Here is a 21658-nt window from a genome sequence, read left to right as displayed (position 1 = left end):
AGGTGGAGGGGTCCCTATTCTGTACCCTGTGCTTTAGAATACCCGAGGTACCACCTCCTCTCCCCTCCCCCATCTTATTAAGGGTACATGAGTGTCCCTGTTCCTTGGAGTAATTCCATCCATCAGCTCTGGTAACCAGCACCGTTTAGGCCCCAAGGAACAGCTCCCCCACATCCTCTTTCCTAAGTTCCTTCATTGGCAACTGGGTCTGAAAGCCCCAAGCCTCGAAGCATTTCACTCCTCAAATAACAGCAGTGGTGATGGAGGCTGCATCAGAGCACGGGAAGGATCTGAGCGGTAGGATTGCAGTCTGATTCACCGGTCAATTCCTGCCTTTCAGACACGCGAGCACAAGTGATCCCTGCACAATCCATCACCAACCCCAGCTGTGCCAAGGGCCTGTATTCTGGCCCCTCCTTCTTCTGTTCCAACTTGTACGTCAGGAATCCTCCAAACTCACAAACCCTGCATGTGGTAGGGGAGGGCCTGTTTACAGGTCAAACCATTCCCGCTGCTTGGAGATGTCCAGACATAACATGTGTGACCCAAGATGCCAGGACTCCACATTTCAAGACATTTTTAAGTTTATTTATTTCAGAGAGAGAAAGCACAAGTGTGAGGGGCGGGGGTGGGGGGTCGGGAGAGAGAATCCCAAGCAGGCTCTACACTGTCAATGGAGAGCCTGATGCAGGACTCGAACTCAAACTGTGAGATCATGACCTGAGCCGAAGTCCAATGATTAACCAACTGAGCCACCCAGGCGCCCCAACCAGGACTCCGCATTAACATTAGACTGAGATATTGCTTGAAAAGACAATGACAATTATAGTATAAGTGATAAAGGTTTATATGATGCAATTAAAATATTTTCTAACATTTTCTGTGATAATTTATTGTACTTCAAACTAATATAAGGTTACATGTCAATTATAACTTAATAAAAGAAGATAATTTATTGTAGGAGATCCCATTACGATGTTTGGAACAAGTCATATTATACTCATGGTCCATTTTCAAATCTCAATATTGTTTTAGGACTCTTTTAACATTTCATGTCATTCATGTCAATACACACACACACACACACACACACACACACACACAGGGCAAAGTTTCTTCAAATTGAAATTAATGAGCCGCTTTCTCAGAACTAAAGTGATTCAAGGCAAGTTGTAACTTCAAATGGATGAGTTGTACCATACTCAAGTTATATTTTAACAAATCTGTTGCAAAAAAAAAGTTGTCAGGTGCCTGGCTGGCTCAGCTGGTTAAGCGGCTGACTTCTGCTCAGGTCATGATCTCATGGTTTGTGAGTTCAAGCTCAGCATCGGGCTCTGTGCTGACAGCTAGGAGCCTGGAGCCTGCTTCAGATACTATGGCTCCCTCTTTCTGCTCCTCCCCCGCTCTTGCTGTTTCTCTCTCTCTCTCTCCCCCCACCCCAGAAGTGGATATCAAAAAGAAGTCGTCTAACTCAGTGTTTCTGTCAAAAGAACACAAATTAAATGAAAACCTTAATTAAAATATACCTAGTGATTTTTCTATAATGGCAGCAAAAATTGTGGAGTCAGAAATTATTAATTACAAAATCCTTATTACTCATCCATTTCTCATTGGCCCAACAAACTACCAGACAATGCAATTACAGACAAATTCAACCTCTGGAACTTTGCTAACTCTTAGTCACATAAAAACCAAAGCTGTATACATCTTGTCTGACATTATTTTTTTTTTAATTTTTTATTTTTGAGAGACAGGGATAGGGCGAGCAGGGGAGGGTCAGAGAGAGAGGGAGACACAGAATCCAAAGCAGGTTCCAGGCTCTGAGCTGTCAACACAGAGCCTGATGCAGGGCTCGAACCCACGAACTGCGAGATCATGACCTGAACCGAAGCCAGACGCTCAACTGACTGAGCCACCCAGGCACCCCTTGTCTGACATTTTAAAGACATGTTTGTCAGGGCGCCTGGGTGGCTCAGTCAGTTAAGCATCCAACATGGGTTCAGGCCATGATCTCGCTGTCTGTGGGTTCGAGCCTCGTGTCAGGCTCTGTACTGCCAACTCGGAGCCTGGAGCCTGCTTCCGATTCTATGTCTCCCTTTCTCTCTGCTCCTCCCCCATTCATGCTCTGTCTCTGTCTCTCAAAAATAAAGTTAAAATAAAAGTTAAAAAAAATTTTTTTTAAAAAACATGTTTGTCATGGTAAGATAACAGCACATAGTGATAACGGTTAGCTCGACCGTTATAACCTGTAACTACGTGAACTTACGGGATGTGGGTCTCTATTTATACTCTTGCCATGGGCCCTGCAAACATCAGGGCAGGGCCTATCACAACGGACCTGAGAAACACTTAAAGGAGAGTCCCCCAATTTTTCCACACGGATTGTTAAGTTAGAACGGTTAGCATTTGTTAAGACTTTCCATTCCAAGGAAAAAATGTTCCTTCAGACTGACCTTTTAAAAAACCCACACCTGCTTTTCTATCAACCCACTCGCACTCCAAACTCTCAGTGGCATCCCACTCACCCAGGAATAAAGACTCCCTCAGGATGGCCCAGAAGGCTGTGTGGTCTGGCCCCTTGGGCTTCACCAGCCTCCTCTTGTACCACACCTCCTCCCACGCCCGGCTCTCTGGCACACTGGCCTTCTTGCTGCCTTTGTTCACGCCCTGCACTTTCGTCCTGCTCACCTTGACTCTTGGCCTGGCCTCCCTGATGAGTTCAAGTTCTCCAACTGTAATTCTCATGGTACCAATCATAGCATGTGCTCCAGCCACATTTGTGCCTGTTAATGCCATTCTCCTTGGGACATGTTTCCCCCACTGGACACTGCGTTCCATAAGGGGAGACACGGGCCACATTTCCTTTTACTCACATCGTTTCCCCTTGGGCCAGGTGTAACGGTAGAGGCCACTTTTAGGCAACAGGCTTGAGCAATGGAAGGTCAAGCAAGGCAAGGGGGCCCACAGTGACCACTAGGCTGATCCAGCAGGTGCCCCATCTTAAAATATCCATAAGCCCTAACTGACCAGTGGCCTACCTACAACCAGGCACAGTCACCAAAAAAGGGAAAATTCATGCATCCCCATCCCTCCTCATCTTCTCCCTTTCACAGCAGCCCTCACCCACTGCCTTGCTACAGACAGCCGCTCCTCTGCGGTCCTGCCCTCCACTCTCTTGCAACGTATTCAATAAACTTCTATCTCCTTTGTTTTGCTCGGGGTGAATCCTTTCAGGATCCACACCACCACCTCTCACCTGACCGTCACCGCACATTTGGGCGTCCCCATTCAATAGGGAGAGAGACATCGCAATAATGTCTGACACTTAGCACATACGTAATAAGGCTTTAAGTTACTTTTTAAAACTGTGGTAAAATACACGTACACTACACCATCTTCCTCATTTTTTTAACATATCAAGTTTATTTATTTTGAGAAAGAGAGAGAGAGAGTGGAGGAGGGTGCAGAGTAAGAGAGAGTGCAGAGCCCAATGCGAAGCTCAAACTCACAAACTAGATCATGACCTGAGCTGCAATCGAGAGTCAGACACTTAACTGACTGAGTCACTCAGGAATCCCAACCATCTTCATCATGTTTAAGTGTCCAGGTCATGTTAAGTACATTCACATTGGTCTACAGTCCAGAACTCTCTCCCTCCGGCACATGTATGAAACAACCCCTCACTCCTCCCTCCTTCCAGTCCTGCGGACCACCCTTCTACCACCTGTCGCTGTGAATGGGACTGCTCTAGACACTTCACAAAAGGAGAATCACACAGTAGTTGTCTTTTTGTGGCTGGCTTATTTCACTTAGCATAATGTCCTCTAGGTCCAGTCAAGATGTAGCATGTGACGGGATTTCCTTCATTTAAAAAAATTTTTTTTAATGTTTTATTTATTTCTGAGAGAGAAACAGCACGAGCAGGGCAGGGTCAGAGAGAGGGAGACACAGAATCTGAAGACAGGCTCCAGGCTCTGAGCTAGCAGTCAGCACAGAGCCTAAAGCAGGGCTCGAACCTACAAACTGTGAGATCATGACCTGAGCCAAAGTCAGTCACCTAACTGACTGAGCCACGCAGGGACCCCAGGATTTTCTTCCTTTTAAAGGCCTGAATAATACAGCAGTATTTGAGTTCATGATAGTATTTAAAAATATACCCAGTCTCAACTACCTGCAGTATCCACACCTTGGGAAGAGAGAGCAGGTGATCCCTCTTAACTGCCCAGTGTACTATGGGAGTAGCAATGACTTCAACCACTGCAGGAACCAGCCCAACAAGCGGCCAAGCAGGAGCTTTGTCCTGATTCTCTGTGACCCTTTCTGGATTACTCCTCCTTCCCAATAATGGGGACTATTCGAGAAGTCACTGTAGCAGCTACTCTAGACAACCTCCTCTCTCACTCACAATCACCCTATAAGTACACACAATCTGTGTGTACTATCACACTGATTTATTCAATCAGACTAACGACAGACTCTATTGTCAGGGAAGGAGGTCAGGGTCACAACCAAAAGGACTTAGTTAAACTCATCTAAAGGCAAATGGGAAGCCCACAGCCACATGCTGAACTCTGAGCCCTGACACGGCCACCATCTTGTAGACCCACACGGCCGGGGCACGAGGAAGAACCTTCAGACAGGTGAGCGTTCTCCCAGGCAGCCTCACTTCCTCTTCCTGCTACCTCACTTCCACTTCCGGAGGCAGAAAAGGTGGGCTAAAGATGAGGCAACTGGCTATGAGTCAGCAAACAAGCCAAGCTTGGTGCCAATGCAGAATTGGGCCCAGAAGCCAGGCTGCCAATGCCTCAGGCTTCAGGTTCACCGATGCTATCACCTCCCTTGAAGGAAGTGTTTTCTCCGGCATCCCCTCCACAGAAAGGCCTGTCCCCTTAGAGCAACTAAGCACCTAGGACAGCCCAGTGGAGCACATCCCCTAATTGCAGACCTCTCACAACTTGGTCGCATAAGGGGAAAGCGGGAGAGTCACTCTTTTGAGTGCCATGCACAGTGCTTGCTACATAGTTGGCTATCAAAGGATGGCTAAATAAAAGTATGAAGGGAACAAATGTGAGAAGCCACAGTTTTCTCCCAGAGGTCTTATATCATCATCAGTCACATAAAAATACGATATAGATTGTGCAGAGGATTGCAATGACACCACCTGCCCATGAAGCCTCCATTTTTCACCTACTCCTGGCTGCCCAGGTCCCTGAAGCAATGTGAGGACCTGTGGGAAGACTCTATACTGTCTAAACTTCATCCCTAGTCCGTGATAACTCTAGATCTCTGCTTCTAGAGAATCCTGGGGTCCCTGAATCTCCTATGGACTATGACACAGCCGTGCACTCTTCCGTTCCACCCCCACAGGGTCGACCTCTGGTCCAGGGCTACCTTACCCCAACACATACTAATCCTTCTGCATCTTATACACCACAAAGCTGATGTGAAAGGAGAGACTATGTCACTATCTCAAGGTGTAAGCTGTGATTTTGGCCCCGAGACCAGAAAAATCACTCTAGACTCAGCCCAAAGTTCTACCAAAGTAGAGATCTTTTTTAGTTATACAGGCTGGACGTTCACTTACAAGAGGTTAAAGCCAACCTCACCACCAGCCCCAAACATAGAAACAGTTTTTACAAGTCATTGCTTCTTGCTTTGGGACAGGGAGCATTTCCCAAAAAAAAAAAAAATGTTAAAGATGATTTTAAAAGTTAATTTAAAAAGAAGATAAAAATAGGGGTACCCAGGTGGCTCAGTGGATTAAGCGTCCAACTCTGACTCAAGGTCATTATCTCACGGTTCGTGAGCCCTGCATTGGGCTCTCTGCTGTCAGCAAAATCCACTTCAGATCTGATGTCCCCCCTTTCTCTTTGTCACCAGCTCATGCTCTCTCTCAAAAATAAACATCGAAAATTACCTTAAAAGTTTTTTTTAATGTTTTATTTATTATTTGAGAGAGAGAAAGAGAGAGACAGACAGACAGACAGACAGCATGAGCAGGGGAGGGGCAGAGAGAGAGGGAAACACAGAATCTGAAGACAGGCTCCAGACTCTAAGCTAGCTCTCAACACAGAGCTCAATGCGGGGCTCGAACCCACAAACTGTGAGATCATAACCTGAGCCAAAGTTGGATGCTTAACTGACTGAGCCACCCAGATGCCTCATTATTAAAAAAAAAAAAAGAAGAAGATATAAGCTCATTTGATGAATACCAATATCTTAAAATATTCTTCAGTTATATATTATGGTTATTTGAAGAACAAAAAAACTAAACATGGAACAAAACAGGCTAGGTTAAAGGCACAAAGAGAGTGATAGACACACTCCCCTGGGGGCAGAGTCCAGAGGAGAGTGACTCGGTGAGAAGTCCGCTGCTCTCATGGAAGCCACAACACAACCCAGTTAGAACCTTCTATCTCTAAAAGAGAAAATGCAAATGATAAAGATTACATAGTTTATTGAATCTTTGTCCAAGGTCGAAATTTGTCCAAGGTCACTCAGCTAGCTTGCAAGTGCTGAGTCTTCGGTCTAAATTCAGGTCTGTGTTGGTATGTGCACTTCCCATGATAACACCATGTAGTAGTTTTACAGTGAGTGTTTCCCCAAATAAATGATCAGGTCACACCCTCCTATCGTTTTAAGCAGTCTTCATCTGGTATGGATGTTGCAACACTTAGGACTTTATCTTTAATCCTTCAGAGCTCTGCCCTAAATGAGAGTTCTCCAGCAGCAGATGGGGGCAAGAGGGGGGAGCGGTGGGGGTGAGGGGTTCACTCTGCAGTAACATTCTGACTGGGACCACAGGAACCAACAAACTCAAGCTAAGGATCTGAGCTGAGCTCCCTCATCTGTTCTCAGCCGAAACTCAACACTCATTCGCTGACTACAACTATTTATTATATGCAAGTAAAGGAAAAATCTAAAGGAAATGATTTTTTAAATGAAAATTATTGGTGACTGGAGGATTAAGTGACTTAGATGTACAGCCCACCCCCCACGTCCCCCACAGTCACATTTTAGAAGGTGGGATTGGGTCAGGATCAAGGTCTATTCTGCTTTGGTTTTTGTCTCTTTGTGAGGACTTTCTTCCAGGCTCACCCACAAAATCCAACAGATAATGAAGACAACTTGAGCTCACCCTGAGGACCGCTGTTTGATTCGATTCACAGGGAGGGGGCAGCCTTAGCTTAGAAGGTGCACTTTGGTGTCAGGTTACCAAGGGATTCAATCTGAGCGACAGGGGTCAGAGGTGGGAGGACGAGGAGGGGACCACAGACTGGCCGGACTTTCACTCCTGGGCCCAACTCTGTTAAAACACAAGATGGGCAAAGGAATAAAATTACCCTCCCATTTCCAGATTCTGTTCCAGATATTAATAAAGGAAACGGCTCTTTGTCCCATTTCGTTTTCAGCTCCTATTTGGAGGGAAAACCCCAACAATGGTCATAAGTACTTTTCAACTTGCATTAAGTCTGAGGCTCTTGCTTATCCTCATCTTCTTGCAACTATCCTGTCATCCAATCAGCAGATAATTTGTTGGGAAAGCAGTCTGGCGGGTAACAGAGATCCCCCCAGAGGCCCAATACCAGTTCTCTACTTCCTTGCTTCCTGGTTCTGGGCAGGAGACCAAAATGCCTCTCAAGTAAGGTGCGCACATGCTCCTGTAAAGCCCTGCCTGCCGTCTCTGTCCCTTCCCTAGCCCCTTAAATAGGAGTCATTTCCTTTCTCAGAATAACCACTCACTAAGGGGTTAAAAACTCAACATACACAGCTTGCTACTGGAGCATGCCTAACATAGACCACAGGCTTCTTGCTTTCCGTGGGTGAGGGGTGTGCACCTTTGACCTTGAGTGGCTGTGTTACACTCTTGTCCCTTGCATGTACTTAACCACTGTTTTCCAAGACCTCATCATTTTTGTGCCCATCTTGTGCCTTTTTTTTTTTTACCATACTCCTATACAACATGTATGATTTTTAATATTTAGCAAAATTTTTTACTCAATCAGATAAGCTTATGAAAGGAAACACGAATACGTGAAAAACTCGTATCATTCGCCATGATTAATTAAATGTATTAAAATAAAGTAAGACTTCAGCAATATTCCAACTAAAAAAATCATGTCTACCACAAGTGACGAGGGATCATATTTTGGTAAATTGACACAAATCACTGCCGTCTTTATGTGAAACTTACCCTTTTACTTAAAGGAACTTCCCCCTCTTTTTCTCCAGAGACTTCTGGAATTCTACCCATGAACCTCATCCAGAGACAAAAAAATAAAAAATAAAAAAAACATTGAGAGTTAAAATTCATGTGACTGAAAAGGGGCCAACAAAATGTCTCAGCACTAAAATTCTAAACTCTTTCTGAGATTTGAGAAAGCAATGTGAGATTCAGCTTTCAGCTTAATGTTAAATACACAGAAAGGCTCATGAGGAAAAAAAGTTGCCTTTGAGGAGCCAAGAGGGAACAGAAGCCAAAGCAAAATAAATCCTTTGCAAGTGATAGACCAAGGACATCTGAACAGTACACCAATTGTTCTCAAGTTCACCTACAATCCTTTGTAAAGACAGCCTCCCCGAGAGCCAAAGCAAGGAGCTGATAAAGCTTCTCCGACGGGCAGAGGCGTCTCCAGTGTTCTGGGATGTTTTCTGAACCCATCTGTGAGAAGCCGTTGTTTTGTTTTGTTTTTCTAGCTCAGCTTTACAGAGGACAAAAACAGAGCAAAAATGTAAGTCAAAACATAAATACGGACACAATTCTAGATGTTTGTGTAAATGACGGAGACCTACAGGCAGACAAGGGTATGGACCAACTGGCAGGACCAGCAGGGGCCTCTGTGGGGCCTCATTGCTCTTGTTCCAGAGCACCTCTGGGGCCTAAAACACAGCACGTAGGAGGAACGTAACTATTATTTGTGAATGAGTATTTATTGACCAAGACAACCAGGATGGTCATGATTTTGAAAAGCAACAGATGAGATTTGTGTGACCAAGAGAGGACTCAGGACTAGGTAGATGAGTCTAGTGAGTAGATGAAGTAACCCCACACAGGGGCAGGTGTCCTACTGCTTGCCCTTTCCATGGGGACACACAGGACCCCATGCAAGCCAAGCAGGGAGGTTCAGCTTCGGTATCAGGGTTTCCTGGTAGCAGGATAAATCAGTTTAAAAAAATTCTTCCCATGAAATCTTTAAGCACAAGCAGTTCTCGGCGGCAAGGAGGGCTGCCCTGGGGGAGTGCCTGGACTTGTGGCGCTCTGGCTTCTGTAACTCACAGGTGACCTTGGGCAGCAGCCACCCACACAGTAGGAGTTTCTGCACCTGTGAGTGCTATAATCCTAGTGGTGGTTATTGTCAAGATACCGATGGAGGAGACAGTCTGTCGCACATTGGGGAACATTCCAAATGATTTCTCACTGCAACACTGGAATGAATGTTTTTGCTGCCCCCAAATTCACATGTTGAAAACCTAACGCCCAAGGTGATGGTATTAAAAGGTACTTTGCAGAGGAGGGCATGGTGCCTGGAGGTGGGGGGGCTCAGTTGGTTCAGTAACCAACTCTTGATGACTCTTGATTTCGGCTCAGGTCATGATCACACGGTTGTGAGATGAAGACCTGGAGCCCCACTATGCTGACAGTGCGGAACCTGCTTGGGATTCTCTCTCCCTTTCTCTCCCTCTCGCTCTCTCAAAAAATAAATAGACTTCAAAATAAATAAATAAACAAATAAAGGGGCGCCTTGGTGGTTCAGTCAGTTAAACATCCAACTTCAGCTCAGGTCATGATCTTACTGTTGGTGGGTTTGAGCCCCATATCTGGCTCTGTGCTGACAGCTCAGAGCCTGGAGCCTGCTTCAGACCATGTGTCTCCCTCTCTCTGTGCCTCCCTGGCTCACACTCCGTCTCTGTCTCTCAAAAATAATTAAAAGATTAAAATTTTTTTAATCTAAATAAACAGATAGATAAATAAATAAATGGTCCTTTCCATGAATGGGATTGATGCCTTAATTTAAAAAAAACCCCAGGGATGCCTGGGTGTCTCAGTCAGTTGAGCATCTGACGTCGGCTTGGGTCCTGATTTCACGGTCCATGGGTTTGAGCCCTGCATTGGGCTCTGGGCTGACAGCTCAGAGCCTAGAGCCTGCCTCAGATACTGTGTGTCTCTCTCTCTCTTCTAGTCCTTCACTGTCTCTTTCTCAAAAATGGATAAAGATTAACATTATAAAAAGAGAGAGAGACCCCAGATAGCTCCCTCAACCCACCTACCTTGTGAGGATCTAAGGAGAAGTCTGCAACCTTGAAACCCTGAAATGTGTGCTTGCTGGCACCCTCATCTCTGATTTCCTGCACGAACCTGGGATTTTGCATTGTCAACCAGAAATCCTGGGGTGTTTATACGCTCAGTTCACAAACTCTTTGGGAAGCACTTCTCTAGGGCTCCAGAGGGGAATGTGCACTAATGTAATCTACCCGGGACAGGAATGCTCAAGTTTTTACATCATTCTTGACTCAGAGTCTTTTTACACCAAGGTTTAATTTAATTTCTGCATGAATAAAATATCCCTACGGAAGCTCTGATTTTCCAATTCTAGAGGGAAAACATTTTTCGAGTGCCATAAAGATTCACTTATTTGAGTCGGTGCTGTCTGCTCGTGCCCAACCCCCATGTCACCATCACAGCCATGTCACTGATCTCCAGCTTCTGTGTCTGCAAACAGAGGGGTTGCTACCTTTCACCATAAAAGGAGAAAGAGCAATGTCCTAGGAACAGAGAACTGGAAGACAGGGCTCAGAGCTGCTCTCTCAACAGAAGAGGTGAATACAGGGCTTTGGAGATCAAAATGGAGAAGCTGCAAGAAATTAAGTGAGGAGACTCAGTAGATAGTTTGAGATTTTTTTTTAAAACCTAGTAATAGGGGCACCTGTGTGGCTCTGTCCGTTAAGCACCTGGCTTCTGGCTTCAGCTCGGGTCATGATCTCATGGTTTGTGGGTTCCAGCCCCACGTTGGGCTCTGTGCTGACAGCCAGCTCAGAGCCTGGAGCCTGCTTCAGATTCTGTGTCTCCTTCTCTCTGACCCTCCCCTGCTTGTGCTGTCTCTGTCTCTCAATAAATAAATAAATAAATAAATAAATAAATAAATACATAAATAAATAAAATAATTTTAAAAACCTAATAATAAAACAATGGGGAATGAAAAGGTGCTATATCAATGTTACAGTCTTTCTGTTAATCATTAATTATTTTTAGATTCTATAGTCTTTCTAGTTTCATTAACCCGCAAAATCATCCTCATTGACTAACCAAAAAGAACTGAATTTCCAACAATTCCAGTGGCAATTCCTGCCATATTCTGTCCTCTTTGGGTGACATTTTGGTCAAGAATTATTTAGGTTCAAACTTGATTTCTGAGTTCTTATATCAGACTCAAGCCAAACAGTCATGCTGATAATTTTAGTCACAAACAATTCAATACTTTTTCTGATTTGAAATATCAAAAATAATGTCCTTCTCATAGTTGTCATAAGTGTATTTAAAAGTTTAAATGCAGTCAAACAATGAGGCTAATTTTTACTCTAATTTGAGTTATTTACCTATACAACCAAATTTCTATCATTTGTTTTAAATGTGGTATTCTTTAGAGATTCAATAAAATTTATTGCATTATTAACTGCTTTATGTCAGGAAACAGTTGTCAATGATGGATGTGTCACTGATCTCTTATAAGTAATCACATGGCCTAGAGAGCTTTGTTACCAATCATTTTAACTGACCCTTCCATAAAGAGTGACACAATTTTGAGAATTTTGCTCGTTCTGTGCCAACTGTCCATCTGTATCAGATTCTGGAAAAGTAACATAATATACAGAATCTTAACAATCAGATGCTCTATTTTGGAGACTCCCTGGCCATCAATTACTTACCCCTTAAAAAAAATGGTTAAACCATGCCAGGGGTACAGAAAAAAACTTCAGATAAACTCTGTAGCTGACAGCTAAAATATTAGCAATTTCGTTAGAAGTACAACTCATGTCACTTGGAAGGAGAGTCATGAGTTCACTTTCTGCTCTATGATTCTGACTCATTGTTTTACTTTCCCTAAAACACAAATGGTAAGCATTTTCATAAGTGGTTTTAGAATCTTCCACTGTTCATCATTCCTCCTGAAAATTAACATTCCCTTCCCCCTTCTTACTGAAATGTTCACCAACAAATTGTGACACCAGGGCACAGATAAGACTGTGACCTCTCAACCATTGGACGAATATGAGGAGTAATTGTTCTTTCCTTTTTCAAGCCTTCCTTTAAATTCCAGTTAGTTAACATAGAGTGTAATATCAGTGTCAGGTGTAGAACTTTATTTATCTCTGAAAAAAAAATTTCCTTTCTATTGCACAACTGTAAATCAAGGAAGATCCCAGTCAATTCAGGATGTTTTTAGAGTCATTTCCATCATTATTAGTTGAGCACATAGTAAGTGCCTAGGCTAGGCACTAATTCTAGGCCATGAGTCTTCAGCTAAGTGGGGAAGGCCAACTCCTTAGTTTCCTTTCTTCCAGGCCAAGATCCCTTTGAGCCTCAGTCTCCCCAAAACTATTAGCTCTAGAATGACTAAGACTAAAACATTTAAGTTATAATTTTTCAACTTGTCTCCTACTGATATCCAATGAAAGTACTTACATATACATATATACTTGGAGTGCCTGGGTGGCTTATTTGGTTAAGTGCCTGACTCTTGATTTCAGCTCAGTCCATGATCTCATGCTTTGTGAGATCAAGCCCCGCATGGGGCTCTGTGATGACAGCATGGAGCCTTCTTGGAATTCTCTCTCTTTCTCTCTCTCTGCTCACCCATGCTCACTCTCAAAAATAAACTTAAAATGTATATCTATATATACTTAATTTCCCAGGGACAATCTAATGATTCATAACTAATAATAATTCTCAGCCCCACTCATCAAGCTCTATTTGTGGGAAGAGGTTTTCAAAAACTATCTAGACTTCTCTGTCTAGGATGGATTATAATGACCAAGATGACCATATCTTCCAGTTGCTCAGGACTGGCCTTAAGTCTATACCTGCTGCCTGAAGTAATTATTAATGCATCCTTTATCATTCTCAAATGTTCTGGTCTGGACAATGAAGTACATGATCACCATTAGTATACTCTGCCATATGGGGCTGGGAGACACTTGAGAGCATCCTCTGATGTTGTAACTCTAATTCACTACTTAGCCCCGTGTAAGAAAATCCATCACCAGCCAGCTTTTGCTTTTCATAAGCCTCCACCTGAGCAACAACAAAACCCCAGCTTTCCAGTAACAGAACAAATTTCATATATTGGAAAGATTTATTTTTTTGACCTTGCTGTAAAACCAGCTCAACGTCACCACCCAACTAGCTGCTTTCTTACACAGTGGGGAAATGTGTGCGGGAGAGGTCATTTAACTAAAAAAATCTGTATATGAGATAGCGTTTATCTCTATTAATTATATCTCCAGTGACCTACTTATGGAGGAAAAACAGCTTTCCACCAAAAGCCAATTTGATGCCTCTTCCATGGCTGTAATTAAACATAGGAAAGAAATGGTTATAATTTATATACATATATATAAATGGTATATACTACTCTTTTCTCGTTCTATCAACAGTTAGATGCCTTTGCTCTGATAATAACAAGGGTTAGTCCTCTAAGGTGAAGGGAAGCAAGATAGAATAATTTGGGGACTATTTTCATTTTACCCCAATGATACCGATAAGCTCTTGAGGTCTTGTCTTTGGGATAATGGAAAAGGCAGTAGAGCAACTTAACAATAGCCAAGTGCTCCATTTTGGTTTGAGTATGTCTTCTTGGCGCTAAAGGGCCTATCTTCCTGGAATCCTAGATTTTTAATATGGTATTTAACTGTGTGACTTTAGACTGATAACTTTAACTCTCTGAACTTCAATTTCTTCATCAGTTAAGCGGCCAGAATAATACCACTTTTGTCACCATTTGTTCTAAGAAATAAGTCACTTTAATTCTTGAAAAGAATATTCTAATTTTAATTCTTATGATATATAGAAAGAGTGGTAACTTTGGAAATGTAAAGAGGGAATATAATGGTTTGGAAGATTGAATGCATTCTCAAGACAAAGTTATAATAACCTCTCTGACCAGGTCATTGGTGGCATTTCTAATAATGGGGAAATTAGAGAAGCAGTGCCTGTATTCATTTCCTAGGCTGCTGTAACCAAGTATCACATACTGGGTGACTTAGAACAAAAGAAATTTATTCTCCAGGCACCTGGGTAGCCCAGTTGGTCAAGCGTCTGACTCTAGATTTCAGCTCAGATCATGATCTCATAGTTGTTGGGATTGAGCGCCGCCTAGGGCTCTGTGGTGCCAGTGTGGAGCCTGGTTGGGATTCTTTCTCTCCCTGCCCCTCCCCTGCTCATGCTCTCTCTCAAAAATAAATAAGCATTTTTTAAAAAAGGAATTTATTGGGGCACCTGGGTGGCTCAGTCCGTTAAGCATCCGAATTTGGCTAAGGTCATGATCTCGCAGTCTATGGGTTCAAGCCCCATATTGCGTTCTGTGCTGACAGTTCAGAGCCTGGAGCCAGCTTTGGATTCTGTGTCTCCCTCTCTCTGCCCCTCCCATGCTCGTGCCCTGTCTCTCTCAAAACTAAATAAGCATTTAAAAAAAAATTTTTTTAATTTATCCTCTCACAGAGGCTCTGAGAGAAAACTCTCTTCCTTGCTTCTTTCCTGGCCTCTGGGGGTTGCTGACAACCCTCAGTGCTTCTTGGTCTAATGGCAGCTTAACTCCAATCTATGCCTTTGTCTTCACTTTGCCATCAGTCCTCAGTATCTGTGTTCAAATGTCACTCATCATAGGACACCCACCCTAATCCCGCTTGACTAGCTACCAAGGCAGTATTTCCAAATAAACTCACATGTGAATCTGTGAAGATTCCAAACTCATCACGAATTGGGGGCACTCTAGTCAACCCAGTGTCTGTTTGAGCAAAGTGATCACAGGCTCAACACCCCAAGAAATTTGATATAATTATGGGTAGGATTTTACAGAAATGGAAAGCAAGAACACTAGGGGATTCCTCTGCATTCTCCCTCTCTCTCTCTCTCTCTCTCTCTCTCTCTCAGAGCACATTCCAGCAGGGGGGTGGTGTAGAAGGAGAGGGAGACGTTTAATTAGGCTCCACACCCAGCATGGAGCCAACATAGGGCTCTATCTCATGACCCTGGGATCGCGCAACCTGAGCTGAAATCAAGAGTCAAATGGTCAACCGACTGAGCCACCTAGGTACCCCCCTTCACGCTTTCTAAACATAGCCAACGTTTATAGTTTCGACATGAAAGACAAAAGGGCCCTGCATTGTTTGCACTTATCCTAAAACCACCATGTGGACCATTTCTAGGATGCTCACGAATTTTCTCCTCACTGTTTTTGTCCCGACACTTGTGTCCTATGTGAAACAACCTCCCTTCAGTCAAGTTACTTTATTAGGGGTAAATGTGAGTGAGCAATTAAGACTCCACATCAAAGCAGCAACATAATTTTAATTTTATCAAGAAGAACTCCAAAGTTTCGTTTCAGAGGTCCCATCCCCATGTGATTTGGTCAAACGATTGTTCTTTCAAGATGAACATCTTTTAAGAAGGCATAGATTCGCTAGTTCGACACAAACGACCCCACATTCTATCCATAGTCCCCACGGTCTTATGCCAGGTCCCACTACACATTTAAGGCACCTGCTGGAGCCCTGAAAATAGGAGTCTGCCAGCCCTGAGCTCCATGACGTCTCATACCCTCCGACCCTGAAACCAGCCCTCCTCACCCAAACTACGACCATCACTTGACTCCCTTTCACCCCAAATCCCCTCACTCGATGATTACGAGGCTAACCATTTTCCCCGGTTATTCAGTTGTTTTGTAGTTATTCTCAGTTCAGCTTTTGCCTCCTTCACAACTAGATTAAAAATAGCTCTGTATTTTGTATCCTCCCACAGCACCTAGCCTAACAATCTGCACAGAACAGATATATACATGCATGCAGGCTAAAAACCAAAGGGCCAGCAAGACATCTGCCATGATTCTCATCTTCCAGGACTTGACACAGTGCTACCCTTAGAGCTGCACAGAGAAGCTCCCAACTTTAGATGACCTTTTTCCGAACCTCCTTCACCTCCTTATCCAATGCAATGGCGAGACCATGGGGCCAAAGGGACAGGCCACTTGTAGTCTGTGTCCTCTCCCCAGCTTCACACCCACGCTCCATGTGCCTTTAAGACCCTGGAATGCCACTGGCCCTGGGCTCACTTCCATTACCTATGTGGACCCTTCCCCTATCCATCCTCTTGAGCATGAACATGCCATTGGAATGCGCAACCCTAAGCCCTGAAGTATAGCTAAGGAACAGACGTTTTGAGGGGATGTGGACGAAGCTTGGATGTGATTAGCCGAGTGCATGTGAACCTTCTGTGTTCTGTGTGGGGGTGACGGTGGCAAGATGACAGCTTGGCATCCAGTTTCCATGTGTTCTCTCACCTGGTCCAGCAAATGTTAAGTAGCTCAATATGCACTCAGGGTTGAAGAGGTAAACAGTAATGGCAAAATTTCCTATCTCTCACTTTTACCTTGGACATACACTCCAGCCTCAGTATATTTCTCAGAGAAATAACTTTCAGTTACTTGCTGAAAGGATGATAGATTAAAATGAGTACTTGTTTTCACTGAGGGCTGCTAAGAACTGAAGAAAACTTCAAAAGCATGTAAGGATGGTACCTATTATTGGCTAAATATGCTAAGAGTCTTCTGACTTAGCCAGTGTTTCTGGACCAGACGCATTACTCAGGAAAATTGGGAATGATGTCACATGGTCACATTCAAATCAATATCCACTCTGAACTAACCATCACCACAGGGCACATCCAGGTTCCGAGTGCATGCATTATCATAAAATACTTTCGAGTTAGGCAGTACAGTGTGAAATCAATTTGACAATACTAATGAAGAGTCCATTTAAATTATCTTTGAAGTAGCCATTAAATCACACTTCATATATTTTCCTATGATCTAACCATTATCTATCTTTGAAATCCAAACAGAATCATACGGGAGATGGAAATGATATGGTCTTGGCAGGATTTGACCCAAGTCAGGTTGTTCACAAAAGAAACAAGATTAGTTACAGGCTACAGTGTGCATATTAAAATGGTCATTTCCATATCCACTCTCTTACACTGAAAAATTAGTTACCGTAGATCTCAAGCTCAGATTTGAGATTTTCCCTTACTGGTTATGATACTGTGAGCCTAATTTGTGCTTTAAATGTTTTTTTTTAAATTTATTTTTGTGAGACAGAGAGAGAGACAGCGTGAGCAGGGGAGTGTCAGAGAGAGAGGAAGACACAGAATCTGAAGCAGGCTCCAGGCTCGGAGCCAGCTGTCAAAACAGAGTCCAACATGGGGCTCGAACCCACAAACCGAACCATGAGATCATGACCTGAGCCGAAGCTGAACGCCCAACCGACTGAGCCACCCAGGCGCCCCAACAATGAATATTTTCAAGCCTCCTGGTTAGTCTTTGGCTGTCCCCACCTGAACATACATGGATGAATGTCTTTTCCATTACAGCCTTCAGGGGGAAATAAATCAACCTCCTTGGCAGATTAGCTAAGAATTTTCATTCAACTTTGTACAGAACTTACATGCCCCCAAATCAACAACAACCAAACCAGGAATCCTTGGCTTACATTCTCTGACACAGTTTGATGTGCATTCTCTAGCTGTTCTTCTCCTTCTCTCCCTCCTCATTATTTCTTGGATTCTGGATCTTCTTGAGTTCCCGGAGGATACAATTTTCATTCATCCACTCATTGTTTTATAATCTAAACTCTGTTCTGCAGATTAACAGGGTTTTAACTTTCTTTATGTGGATTGTGATATCTGGTCAACCACTAGTTGACATAAACGCATCCTCTGTCTACCCTATCCTGCCCCTTTCCCCCAAGAAACACATCTGTGACACATACAAAACTTATTAAAAGTGTAGAACAACTGGGATCTCATCATACACATGCGCATGCACTCACCCACACATCCTCTCACGTGACTTCAAGTCGCCAGACCAGCAGGTGCTGAAGCTGCCTATGGATTGAAGCTAAGCTCCCTTTTAAGCTCTCTTTACATGGAAACCTGCGCTGGTCCTAAAGTCAGGTCAAGTCCAGCCCAAGGGAAGAAAAGCAGTGAAAAAATTCCATAGAAAAGACTGTTTTCCTACTAGATCTTTGGTAACCAATTTTTAAAAATAAATCCTAACTGTTGTTATTTTAATTTTTTAATATTTATTTACATATTTTGTTTGAGAGAAATTTTTTTTAATGCTTATGATTTTTGAGAAAGAGAGTGTGAGCAGGGGAAGGGCAGAGAGAGAGGGAGACACAGAATCCAAAGGAGGCTCCAGGCTCCTAGCTGTCAGCACAGAGTCCAACACAAGGATCAAACTCGTGACCTGTGAGATCATGACCTGAGCCAAAGTCAGATGCTTAACTTACTGAGGCACCCAGGCACCTCAATGTTTGTTTATTTTTGAGAGGAGGGGAGAGAAGAAACTAGAATGAGTAGGAAAGAGGCAGAGAGAAAGGGGGAAAGGTGATCTATGCTATCAGCATAGAGTCCCATGTAGAACTCAGACTCACAAACCTTGAGATCATGACCACAGCCAAAATCAGATGCTTAACCCACTGAGCCACTCAGGCACCCTGGGAACCAATTGTTTAAGGGGGGGGGGCGGGGTTAGTAGTGTGCTCTTCGTTTTTCTTAAATGACAGTCATTTTTATTCTTTTTGGCTTACCGGGTAGAAAATGCATGCAGTGGTTTTAGAATGACAGTACCCGCAATACAGCCTTAATATAAAGAATTTCAACTCAGGCAGCCAATTATTTCCAAAATGTTCTAAGATAAAATAGAAAGAATATGTGTAATATTCAGATTCTGGGGGCTTATTTATTTGCTGCTCTGTTTTTTGTTTTGTTTTGTTTTTTGTTTTTGTTTTGCTTTGGTGGGGAGTTATGGTCAAAGGTGATGAAAATGTGGAGGCCTTGAGAGATTGAGATGAGCAAATCTAACAAAAAGATTTAAATATGAGAATAACAGTAGAGAAGACCCTTGGAGCATTTTTAGGTTTAAAGTCTTGGGTTGGGGCACAAAATAAACAATTTACTGATGAACTTTTCTAACTGGAGTGAGAGACTGATAAACTCTTCTTGGTCTTTTAGCTAAGGAATGTTACACGTTATACCCGCTGGTAAATCTGATGACCTTTTTTCTTAAGGTATATTGTTTACAATAATTACTTTCTATCCCTTTAGGAATTCCAAGATCACCTCTGCTATAATAAAGGAATCAAATGCTACAAATCACCCAGTTCATCCAGAGAAGAGGCAATCTATTCCAGAATCATCTACCAGCATAGCCCTGGTTAGCTTCGATACCTCAGAGAAACAGGAACAAATTTAAAAATCATTACCATCTTGGGGCACCTGGGTGGTTCAGTTGGTTGGGCATACAGCTCTTGTCTTGGCTCAGGTCATCAACTCATGGTTCATGGGATCGAGCTCCCTACTGGGTTCTATGCTGACAGAGTGGAGCCTGCTTGGGATTCTCGCTCTCCCTCTCTCTGCCCCTCCCCTGCTCATGCTCTGTCTCTCTCACTCTCAAAAATAAACATGAAAAAAAATTTTTTTAATCATTGCCATCTTACTTTTGGTTTATTTTTTAATAGGCCTCAGACATTTTGCATTATTATAACCAAATCTAATTAGTCCTGCTAAGCACCATAATTTAAATGCCTCTAACAATCTGACTCTCACCTGCTTTCCAGCTAGCATCAAGCAGTGGAAATCTTGGCAGATAACGGAAGGCTGTAATGTAGGCTGACAGGTAAAAGCAACGGTAACTCAATCCAGGGTTTTCTTTTTCTCTTTTCTGTCTTTCTTTGATTTTATTTAAATTCAAGTCAGTTAACACATAGTGAATCCAGAAAGGACCCCTCTCATTTATTTAGTAGTGACATGATCTACTCTAAGAAAAATGTGTGTCCCAAAAGGCTTCTCAAAATCCCAAACTAGGTTTTTGAAAGCTAGCAATCCTCATACATCATTCAGAGGAGCTTCATAGATATGTATTATTAACGAAATGGTAAAACCTCAATTATCAATCTTGTTTCGTTTCTCCTATCACCCAACTCTTGAATAAGGCAAGGCTCCTTACACTTCACCTCTACCTAAGGCTACGCAACAGAGAGACAGGGAGAAAGTGAGGAAAGGTTTGTTTACCAGCAAACTGTGTGCCCACCACCACACCTGCCATTCTTATAAATGGCATCTCAGTCAACAGTGTTACACCTAGATCCTAACCACCTGGGGAAAAGTCAGATCTGTATGGCACATCAAAATAAATCCCAGATGAGTTATAGATTTCTATGCAAAGGTCTCAACCATTAATATACTTCAAAGAAGGTGAATATTAGTTCAAAAGTTGCATTGGAAAAATTCAGGTTATTTTGGTGTAAACAAAATATAAAATGTACCTTTTACAAAAAAAAATGGGGGGAAAAAAACCCCAGAAGCCTTGCTAGGGAAAATCTACTCCAACATAACTAAGAATTTGCATTCTTCATTTAAAGAGCAAATAAATTTTTAAACAACAGTATTAATAGAGAAAACATGGAAAGTACAGAAAGGCAATTCACAAAAAGAAAATACATGTAGGCATATGAGAAATATTTGGCTTCACTATAATAGTAGAGCACATATTAAAATCAGGAGGTACTGTATTTTGCCTATTACAGGGCTATTTGTCTACTAGTGGGGAGCTAAGAAAACACAATCACTTCATTAATTCCTGTAGCACCCATGCCCAGCAATATGAAGGGTAGGACAGAGGACAGCCTACATCATCACTCAAAATGTGATATTATGTCATCCAGAAATTCCAGTTATAGAATACAGAACCTAAAGAAATGATTGGATGTGTAGCAAAGACATACATAATAGGACAGTGAATATGTTATACAAAGTATCAAAAAATACATTAAAAAGTACAAGTGGTAGGAGATGAAATCAGTTACAGTGACGCTACCCAATGGAAATATCACACAGCCAAGAAAATCACTGCAAATGAATACTTATGGACAATAAATGATGTTGCTAGTTCAGGAAATGAGAAAGTAACATAAAACCTACCTTGCCAGGAGGGAGTATATTAGAGGTTAAGAGGGTTCCCTGTGCTCAAATTCTAGGTCTGCCACTCACCAGCTGCCTAAACTTGAACCTCATGACTGCCTCAGGAAAATGGGAATGATTAATAATGGTACACACAGTTAGACAAGAGCTTATTCTGTAATAAATATGAATTTATTTCTTCTGTAATTTTACCTTAAGGCAAAAGAGATCTAGCAAAAGAGATCTGGATTATTTTTATGCTCACGTGTACACATATACGTACTCTCTTAAGTGGAATCACACTCACCAGTGACAATCACTGGACAGTAAGGATTCAGTGTTACTACTTATGCATATGCACAAAAAAGTAGACAAAATTCCATTCCCGTTTGGTTATGGGCATACCACATACATTAACTGTCAAAG

At 42.7% G+C, this 21658-nt stretch overlaps 1 protein-coding gene across 2 annotated transcripts in view; it reads right to left on the bottom strand.

Moving 5' to 3' along the window:
* The window catches only part of GNA14 (G protein subunit alpha 14), a 187117-nt gene that overhangs the window by 85614 nt on the left and 79845 nt on the right, over window positions 1-21658 (bottom strand). Inside the window, exon 1 of one of the 2 annotated variants that reach the window (XM_029920243.1) lies at window positions 7139-7238. The exons of the other annotated variant lie outside the window; for it this stretch is intronic. The gene's annotated coding sequence lies outside the window, so the exon portion shown is untranslated. Of the gene's footprint in view, window positions 1-7138; window positions 7239-21658 lie in introns of those variants that run through there. 2 annotated transcript variants of the gene reach the window in all.

The sequence above is a fragment of the Suricata suricatta genome, chromosome 13 (assembly GCF_006229205.1).
Source record: "Suricata suricatta isolate VVHF042 chromosome 13, meerkat_22Aug2017_6uvM2_HiC, whole genome shotgun sequence".
In the NCBI taxonomy this organism is placed as follows: Eukaryota; Metazoa; Chordata; class Mammalia; order Carnivora; family Herpestidae; genus Suricata; species Suricata suricatta.
The sequence above is the reverse complement of the archived record's forward strand: the minus strand, read 5'-3'. Positions and strand labels throughout refer to the sequence as shown.